The sequence below is a fragment of the Lactuca saligna genome, chromosome 5 (genome assembly GCF_052625555.1).
Source record: "Lactuca saligna cultivar CGN05327 chromosome 5, ASM5262555v1, whole genome shotgun sequence".
In the NCBI taxonomy this organism is placed as follows: Eukaryota; Viridiplantae; Streptophyta; class Magnoliopsida; order Asterales; family Asteraceae; genus Lactuca; species Lactuca saligna.
Window position 1 is genome coordinate 279,188,780 of NC_136421.1, and position 10,488 is coordinate 279,199,267.

The 10,488-nt window shown below is 34.1% G+C and overlaps 1 non-coding gene across 1 annotated transcript; it reads left to right on the top strand.

Annotated features, from left to right (window-relative positions):
- The first annotated feature begins 9,943 nt into the window (after window positions 1-9,943).
- On the top strand, window positions 9,944-10,050 carry LOC144999095 (small nucleolar RNA R71). Its single transcript, XR_013660620.1, has one exon. It is a non-coding gene; the product is annotated as a small nucleolar RNA R71 (small nucleolar RNA).
- Window positions 10,051-10,488: the final 438 nt, after the last annotated feature.

Consider the following 10,488-nt stretch of genomic DNA (forward strand, 5'->3'; position numbering starts at 1 on the left):
AGCCACAAATGCACTAGAACGTATATAGGCTCAACTAAACATTTGGGTTTTCATGCAATCATCAAATATAATACTAGCATGATCCCTAATTGCTTTACCAAAATTTTCTATATTAGCCCTAGCAATTTTAATGCAAAAGTTTAAAAATTAAGTAGTGTAACCAACCAACCCCCTACCCCACACTTAATTTATGCAATGTCCCCATTGCATGATAAAGAACAATAAAAATAAGGAGAGAATTGGAACAAACTCCCCTGGGATAGTAGTGGTGAGGTTGATATCTATTCTCTTCAGCTCCATCTTCAATTGACTTTAGACATGGGAACAACTTATCCATGTCTTGGGTGTCAAAATCTCGTGTGGTACAGTCTTTATAAAAGCTCCAAACATAAGGGAAAAACTCTTGGAAATGCTCGGAAAATGATCTTCAAAGAATAGAACCAATGCCCATATCAAATGTCATCAAATCTTCAGCTCAAAAGTAAGAAGAATGAGCGACTCGTCGAGTAAGTATGTAGACTCGCCGAGTTGAAGCGTAAATGGCAGAAGAATCGTGAATTTTCACATGGACTCGACGAGTCCATAAGATGCACTCAGCGAGTAGACCGCTGTGTAACAAAACTTTTATTCTGCCCAAGTCGTTTCTGATGTATGGGGGTTATATAAACTAATAATTTCCCTCATTTTTCTTTAGGTAATAAACACTTTATAACCCTTCTATCAATTCGACTCATAGCTTGACTCAAAACTTCGTTTCCTCTCTCGCCTACACTCAATTTCTTGCTTCGTCAGCCTTGACTGTAGACCCTCACATGCATCCTTACATCAAACTGAAAAGATCAAAAACAAAAACCAAGTAATAAAAAAACACATTAAAATAAAAAAAAAATCCTAAATTATCCTTAAACACTAGAAGTTTAGAAAGAAAAAGAAAAGAAAACTCTAATGACGGGTTGCCTCCCACAAGCGCTTCTTTTTGTGTGAGTCTTTAGATGGACTCTCAACTTAATAAATTTCTAATAAACTCAATGCCAATCCGTCCGTTGCATTAAATATTTTCTTTGGACCAATTTGTTGAGAAGGGTTGGAACCGGTTGGATACTAATCATAAATGGATCGTGATTTAGAACATTCTCTAAAGTTGGAATCGTCACCCCATGCTTCGAAACACAAACCGGAAGAACAGGGGACCATGTTGTGGTAATGGTCAAACCACGAGTTGGTTCCTGCAATTCAGCTTGTTTTTGTTCTTCATGCCAACTCTCTGCTAGCAACCTTTCCAGCTCCTCCAAATCTCTTTATGGATTAAATTCTTCATCTTGTAACTCAGATGTGCCTTCTGTGTTGGGCAAGATGTTATCTAACCATCTTCCAAATTTCTTCAAATCTTCATCTGAGTCATACTCCTCATCTCCTTGCTCAATTTCCTGTACTACTTCCTCAAGAAAAGCATCAAAAACATCGAGATTTGGAAAATACATAATAAATAAGAATAAAAATAAAAATAAAAAAATTAAACTAAATAAAAAAAATTAATCAACAAATAAAATAAAAAAAATGATAACAATTAGCAAATAAAATTAACTATTTAGAACCGTTCCCCGGCAACGGCGCCAAAAACTTGATGTGTGTAAAACCAACTAGTTTTAATCCTACTAACTTAAACACAAAGACAAACACACGAAAGGTAGTGTACCTATCAATTAGCAGTTTAGTTCAGGTAAGTAGGGTATCGAACACAGGGAACGGTAAACAATTATAATAGATGCTAATATTATCTAAATGAAACAAGTAATATAAAGGGGGTTTTCTCTAGTTTTGCAAGACTAGAAAACTTAAACAATTAACTAAAACTTAAACTAAGAAACTAAGAGCTAAGCAAATAAAAATCAACTAAATTCAATAATAAAGAGGACTTCTGTTTAGGTTCGACTCATTTGTTCCCATGGATGATTTCAATGTATCGGATTAATTCTTCATTGGCTACCGACTAAGATGATTAGTTTCACGTTCGCTATTACTAATCCTTAGGAAACAAATTAACTCAAGCAGTGGCCAGTTGTCTAAATTAAAGAATTTCCTAGTTATTGATTCGGGTTAAATAAGACTTGTAATGGTTAATTAAATTGGCCCTTCAATTAACCTCTTGCTGATGTTCATCAAACAATCTCACACATTAACTTACCTATCTTCTAGTTAATTCTAGTTTCACATTCGTTATTCCTAGACATACAACTATGTGGTCACAATAAATCATATGAAATTAGCAACTAAGAGATGTTCATACAACTTAATTACTAATTTATTAACAGAAGAATAGTTATTGTTAACACATAAGGTTCTTTAACAAGTTTAATAAAACATAATCACCAATTAAAATTAATCCTAATCAAATAATCAATCCATGTTCACAAATTCATCTACCTAAACAGAAGTTATGAGTTTTTAGCTCATGATTACAGCAGAAACAAGCACAAAAACGAAATCAATTGGTAAAAACATAGTTCAAACAAGAGATTAGTTAAAAGTAAACTTGATTTTGACTTGATTCTCCTTAAAATTGAATGTAGGGTTGATTCTCTTGCTTCCCACGCTCCAACAGCACCTTTAGTCGACAATTGGCCTCCAAGGGTTCATCTATCTGCTAGGGTATCGATCTGAAAGTCCCTTTATATAGATTTTCACAAAACAGCGGCTACTCGGAGAGTCCAGTGACCTACTCGCCGCGTACATCACTTAAAACCCGTGTACGGCAAGTCAGCGCGTCCAGAATCGCGAAAGTTCGATACAACTCGCCGAGTAATCGACCCTACTTTCCGAGTACGTTTCGAATCAGGATTTTCTCAAAACACGAAAGTCGTCCGAAATTGTGTCTACTTTTTAGAACATTTTTAATCTCGTCAATCGGAGTTACAGTTCATGAGATATGGCCAAAACACTGACGAGGGGTCAAGCTTTCCAGCAACATCCTTCTTTCTTCAAAATCCAAGATCCAAGCTTCCAATCGCTAGTTCCGCTTCCTTTTCCACCCGAGCATGTCATTGTTGCTGAAAAATGAAATTATAAACTAATTAAGCACCTTTTGTTCATTAAATGAGATAAAATCAACATAAAGTATTAAGATAATGCATGAATTTATAACTAAATATGCCCATATCAGTCACTAAAATTTACTTGCATCTATAAGGGGTGTATTATCTACTTTATTAAGATGAAGATTTTGTTCCGTTGGAATAACGCTAAGTCGATAGTCTTGAAGACCACAATGTACTAGTATATCAAAAGTGTATTTGTGTCGGCTAAGTATCATCCCATCTGGTGTTCCTGTTACCTCAAGACCGAGAAAAAACTTCAAGGGCACCAAGTCCTTTATGCTAGATCTTTCTTCTAAAAGTGATTTGATTTTACTAATACGATCGATATCATTCCAAAAAGAATGACATCATTGACATAGATAAGGGAAACCAGATAATTAGTTTGTTTTTGAAATATGAAAACTTAATGGTAAGCATTAGAATATTGAAACCCAATACTTAATAAGGTGTCTGTGAAATTTTTATACCAGTTACGAGATACGTGTCGTAACCTATACAAGGATGTTCGAAGTTCGTAGACACGTTTGTCACTAGTTATAGGAAATCCTTGTGGAACTTTCATGTAAACTTCTTCTTCTAAATTACCATGCAAAATGGAATTGTTAAATTTAGTTTGGTGAATTCTCCATTTTCAATGAACAACAACTGCCAATTTTATTCAAACTGTTACGAGTTTAGTGATCTGTGCAAATGTTTAATTAACATCCACACCTTCAATCTAGGTGAAAACTTTATCTACTAAAATTAATTTATAACGTTTAACTTCTCCATTAGTTTTGTATTTTTATTTTTCAAACCCATTTGGAGACAATTTCTTTCTTTCTCGGAGGAAGATCTGTCAAGATCCAAGTATTGTTGGTTTCAAGTGCTTGGATCTCGTTTTTCATAGCTTCTCGCCATGTTATGTCTTTAGATGCATGATAGAAGTGTTTGGGCTCATCATGTGGTCTAATGGTGGTTAAGAAATATTTTGAAGTCTTTGAAAACTTTTTATAGGTAACAAAATGAGATAAAGGATGTACCGTCAAAGATGTTGATGTGGCGTTTGGGAGAGAGTGGTCTATGGAAGGTGGTAGATTTACTTCATAATCACCAAAACATTGAAGTAAAGTTCTGACATGTTATGGTCAATGGTGTTGCATTGGAATGGGGTTTAAATGTGGATTATGTTGTTCATTGTTCTTGGTTTTAGTTTTATTAGACATATCTTCTTGATTTTTGGTTTCTATAAGTGGTGTTTCATCGATACTAGGCTCCGACAGTATAATATTTGTTTCCGGGGTAGATGGATTCTCGCAACCGGCTGGTGTCAGCCAAATAATGGTGTTGGAAAAACAATTCTTGAGGTCAAGTGATTGAGGTTGTGCATGTGTGTCACGAAAAGGGTATTTGCATTGTACAAACTGTACTTCTCTTGAAACACCCATCTTTTTTCTTTTAAATCGTAGACACAATATCCCTCATTTCTTGGTGGGTACCAAGAAAAACACAAGGTCTCCCTCTTTCATTAAACTTATCATTTGATGTTTTTTTTTTCTTTTATGTATACCAAGAACATGAATACTCTCATATGATCGTAATGTGGTTTGCGATCAAATAAAAGTTGATGTGGTGGCTTGTTCTTTAGAAATTTAGATTATAATTTGTTGATGATTTATGTGACATTCCCCAATTTGTTTATTATGCTACAATGGTATCTCCTTGAGTCCATATTTGCTTTATAGAAAGTCTTTAAATTCTAAAGAAAGCATCCCCCTGTCATCATGTTTCTAAGAGTATACAGTGTTTTGGGAAGTTCGCTTTTGAGAAACTAAGAACTTATTGAATGCAAACTATAGATATTTACATGTTGTTCCATGTCAGATCTTTGTAGTAAAATCAATGATTTTCATGATGGCTGTCATTTGAAAACGATTAAATAGGTTTTATTACAATACACAAAACCTCACTCTAATAAATGTAATATATGATAAACTTTATCATTGTGTACGGAATATTGGTTGAATGTCATTATTAAATGGATGTTAATGTGTGCGGGACTTATACAAGTATCAAAATCAATTTTTATCAAACCAATGTTAAGACTTCCTTATCTATAAGGTTGGTCATGTAAAAACTCATCATTATACGAAAATTCCCTAAGAAAACTAAAGAGTATATATCATAATTAAAAAGATTAGAAAAAAAAAAATTAATAGTATATTTAAAATCCAAAAATCACTAAGCATCAATGAAGATACAAAAATCATAAAATTTTAGGAAGATTGATTAATGCTTAAGATTAGTTGTAATCGCTTGAAAGAATATATGATGCATGTAGAGAATGCGTCGACGGTAATGTTGGTGGCAACAGTCTCTAGTCACTAGTAGCTTTGGTGGTGGAAGATCCATTGGCGGCTGACGTGGTGCAGATTATACCTATTTAGTTTTAAATTTAGAACCTAATGAACTTAACTAGTTAGAATGCACCGAGGCAGTGTACCTAGTCTAATTATAGAATAGTTGTCGATCACAGGAATAATATTTGATTAATAAAATAAATACTAAAAGCGAAACTAAGAAAAACAAAAAAATGAAGGTTTTCTTATTTGATTTTACAAGTTCAGAAAAACTTATGCACTCAACTAAAAGCGATTATAATCAATATACTAAAAACACTTTTGTTTTTTTTCGAATACACCATTTCCTATGGTTACTTCTTATTTATGGATTAATGAAGTTCGTTACCAAGTTATATGTAATTAGCAATTCAAGTTAAAATTTACTAATATTTTCACAAATTCATGAATTACCTTGTATGGTCATACAAAAAAAACATAGAATTAGATATTCATTATAGATGGGCTATGTAAGATTTATCTAAGCAAACGTAATTATGGTCACAATTATGTTCTCAACATAGCTAAATTTGTTACTTTTATTACAGTCTAAGATTTTGTCGCTCTTAGCTGTAGGAATTTAATGGTCACTAAATCACTAGGTAATCAAGTTCATGTAATTTAATGGTCACTAAGCTACGCTACACTAGAAATTAAGCAACAAAGTTACAAAATTTAATATGCTAGGTAATGATAATCAAACACATGCATAAACCAAATTCATATAATCCATAAAGTAAGAAACTAACTCATAGTTTTAGGTTTCATCTAATTAAACGCAAGCAAGGGTTTTTAGCCCATAATCACAACTGATGAACACATAAACATCAGGTAAACTAAGCTAAACATCATTAGACTAAGAAACTGGATGTGTAGATTTGAATCCTTGCTTCAATCGAATTCCTAGCTTCAAAATCGAACCAAAAGGGTTCTTAGAAGGGTTTTTATCGCAATGCTTCTCCAGAAAGTAACCTCCAAGTCTCTCTATTCGTGATAATGTCTGGATATATATACTTTCCAAAAATTTGGCCACCACGTCGTGGCCCTCAAGTTTATCCCGTATTCTCCAGGTCAGCATAAAAAATCGCAAACATTCCATTCACCACGTCGTGGTGGGATCACCACGTCTTGGTTATCAAGATCGTCCTTTCTCAAAACATGAATGTCGTCCAAAATTGTGTCTAGTTTTCAGAACATTTTGAATCTTGACAATCGGAGTTACAAGCCATGAGATATGGTCAAAACTCTGACGAGGAGTCAAGCTATCGAACAACATCCTTCTTGTGTCTTCTTTTTGTCTAAGCTCGAGTTTTCTTGCTTACAACTTCGATATTGCTTTCGAGAATTTATTTTATGCTACGTAACAAATATTAAACATAATAAGTACATTTTTTTGTATAATAATCTTAAATATAGCTAATAATATTAAGATATGATGTAAAATATATATGTAGATATGCACATGTCAAAATACCTTACACTGAACCTTTGCTTGCCCCAAAGAAGACTGATTTTTAACTTACTAATATCGCATAAAACAATACATTTTAAACTCATCCATTATCCCAAGACCGCAATGCATGTATTTGTGTCTATAAATTCTAAAAAATTTCCATTCCTAAATACTCGCAATCCTTATGAACATTACCCTTTAGTTTATACGACACTTATTTTTGCAACCCTCCGAATCCATTCTCAGAAATCTTTTTTAACCTCAATATATTTTTGGTTAAGCGTCCTAAGCATACATATGATCTATAAGGAATTACAACTTTGATAACATAATGGAGCTCTTTGAAATCATTTCTTCTTTGATATTTGCTTTTTGATTTCTTTGAATTCAACACCTTCTCGTTTGATTTTTGGTATGTTCAATTTTTGATTCTTCAGAATTATTGATCTTTTGATCTTCATACTTTGATAGCTCAAAAATCCTTTCAACTTTTTCAAAATTCTCTCTTTTTATATATAACTCACCTTTTTTCCACTCAAATCCTACATGCTTAAGTAAGGGAGCTTAACTTCAACCTTTATTGGTTAGAGGCATTTGTCTAAGTTCAAGGACTACATAAGCTCTCCTGAATAGATTTCAGGTACACGCTATAAAACTTATTATGTCATACAAACTATCAGATTATTTTTGATATCTCATGGTTTTTCACTAAAAATGGTAAGCCACCAATACACTATAACATACATTGGCTCGGGTAAACATTTGGGCTCTTATCGGATCATCCCACACAATACTAGCATTCAATTTGTTAATTATCACTAGATTTAATTTTAGATTATTATTTCAAATCTTTCTAATAATTTTTTAAAACCTAGTCATTTTTTAAAATTCTTTTAATCAGAATGCTTTTTTTCCTAAATTCACCCCTACCCCACACATAAATGATGCAATGTCCTCATTGCGTATTGAAACAATAAAAGAACAAAAAAATTAAAAATGAAGAATTGGAACAGACCCCCCCTTAGGTAGTAGTAGCGAGATCGAAATCTGATACTTGTGTGGAAAGCTTAGGCTTCTTGTATAGTTGCTATAAATAATACTTTTAGACCTTCTTCTTGTGAATGCAAATGTGCAAGATCGAATGAAATTAAAGAACCATTATTGGAAAATGTACTAAACTGCGGCCACGAGGTGGGAAAGCAACGGTGCGTCGTGATGTCGAGAAAATGGTCATTAAGGTCGAGCAAAACAATATCGCCACGACGTGGTCTAAGGATGCCACGTCATGGTGTAGTTAGATTCAGTTGCGATTAAAATTTTTGCTGCGACATGTTGATAATGTCCATGTCGTAGTGTTTTCTCAAAGAATCTTCTAAAATTGAAACCGGTAGGCATCGAATCTTTGTAATGTGTAAGACCATTCCCACTCTTCTTTTCAGTCAATATGCTTCAAAATGCTTTTTCTTCATTATGTGGGAACCCCACACTTATTCAAAAACTAGTTCTTGAATTATGATCTTCAAAAATCTCACGGCTTCTTCAAGTTAAGCTCCTTCATTTCTTCACTTTCGTTTAAAACTACAAAATATGATCAAGAACTAGAGAAACACATCACCATTCGGTTAAGTTAAAATAAAACTAAAACAAAAAATAAAACTAAAACTTAAATAAAAAAAAAGGAAAATGCTAACTCTAAAAGCATTAGGTTGCCTCTCGAGAAGTGTTTCTTTTTGTAGAGTCGTGAGCCTGACTCCTTCTCACTCTACGTTGCGTCAGGTGGAAGGTGTAACCTCCCAGTTCTACATCATATTGAGCCTTGTTTGTTTGTAGGCAACCCATTTGCTGAATGCCTTTCTTGAAGTTTCTTGCATTGATGGGTTGACATCATCTTTGTGCTTTAACTTGGGTTTTTTCCTCATTCTGACGTGTTTAGCTTTTGTATTGTCTCTTTCCGGGTTTTTCTTTTCAAAATGAGGCTCATCATATTCCTCTTCTTTTTCTTCAACTGTCTTTGTGACTTGATCTGGTGGCCTTGTAAAAGCAGACACCTCAAAAACCATTGGCGTTGACATTAGAGGTCTCGAATGATTTTCTTCCTTTTCCAATTGCTCTGCAAGTTCTTTATGCTCCATGAACATTGTGTTTCCTTGCTTCACCATATTTTCCTTGGTATGAGATGGGAAAGGAATAGGTGGTCGATACGGCCCAGCAACAGAAAATTCATAATCTTCTTTTATTGCCCACGATGTGGCACTATTGCCTCCATCTCGTGGCGACTGGGCAACTTCACGATACTCTTCTTCTTCTTTATTTTTTAGTTCGAGTGACTGATTAGACTCCTATTCAAGGTCCTTCTTATACGCAATTTAATATTCTTCTTCTCTTTTAACAAACAACCATGACTTTAGCCATAGGGATTGACTCGTCTTTTCTTGAAAGAAGATTTGATAGCTTTTCTTGTACAAAATTTGTTAATTGGCCAACTTGTGTGTGGTTGCTCAAAATTGATGCTTGATGATCTCTAAGTGTTGCATCATGTCTTTTTTCATTAGCTTCCACGAATCTGAATAGCATTGAATCGAGAGCATCTATCTTTTTGGACTGGACTCGTTCTAGTTGCTAGATATTGTGCTCTAGTTGCTGATATTTTATCATGTCTTGAGCTCTCTTGTATTCCCATTCACAATCCCTTATAGAGTGAAGTTCTTCACAAGATTCACATCTATTGTGTATCACATAAATTGATCCACCCATTTTTGTGAGCCTATTTTCCCTGACATTGAGTTTCGTCATTACCATCATTAAGATTTCGGAAACTCCATCTATATTCGCTTTTCTTCTCGTGATATCCTCCCCTATTGGGTTGTGATACTCCTTTGAATGCTTGACAAATTCTTCAATTAAAGCTTTATTTGTTGTCGGATCCTTCTTTTTTCGTGGGCCCTTGAGAGTCTAGTATTTGGCGAGTACACACATTGACTTCATCATAACACATCGAGATTTATTGTTGCACATTGAAGTCATGTTGAGGGTAATTTTGTAATAATCTCTTGTAACGCTCCCAAGCTTCATATAGCGACTCCCCTTCTAATTGTTGAAAATTTTGTATGTTTCTTTTAAGCTTTGCTATTTTTAAAGGAGGTGTAAACTGGTTTATGAACTCAGTCTTAAAATCAGCCCATATCGTGATTGCTCCAAAAGGAAGTGATTTTAACCATTCTTTTGCTTCACCCTTCAATGGGATCGGTAAAAGTCAAAGCATCACCGCATATTTACTCACGTTTGGTGCATTAAAATAATGTGAAATCTCCACCACCTCTTCTATGTGCTCATAGGCATCCTCATGCTCCTTCCCATAAAATGGTAGATCTTTTAGCAAGCCAAGAATATGTCTTGGCAGTTCAAACTTTGTTGTGGTTGGGATTTTTGGTTGATCAAGACCCCATATGTTTTCGTTCCTCATATGTCGCTTGTACTCTTCCATTGTCATGGTCTCCCCCATATTTCATGCTAAAAAAACTAATAAGCCACATAAAAAGAAAAAAATAACTAAACAAAAAAT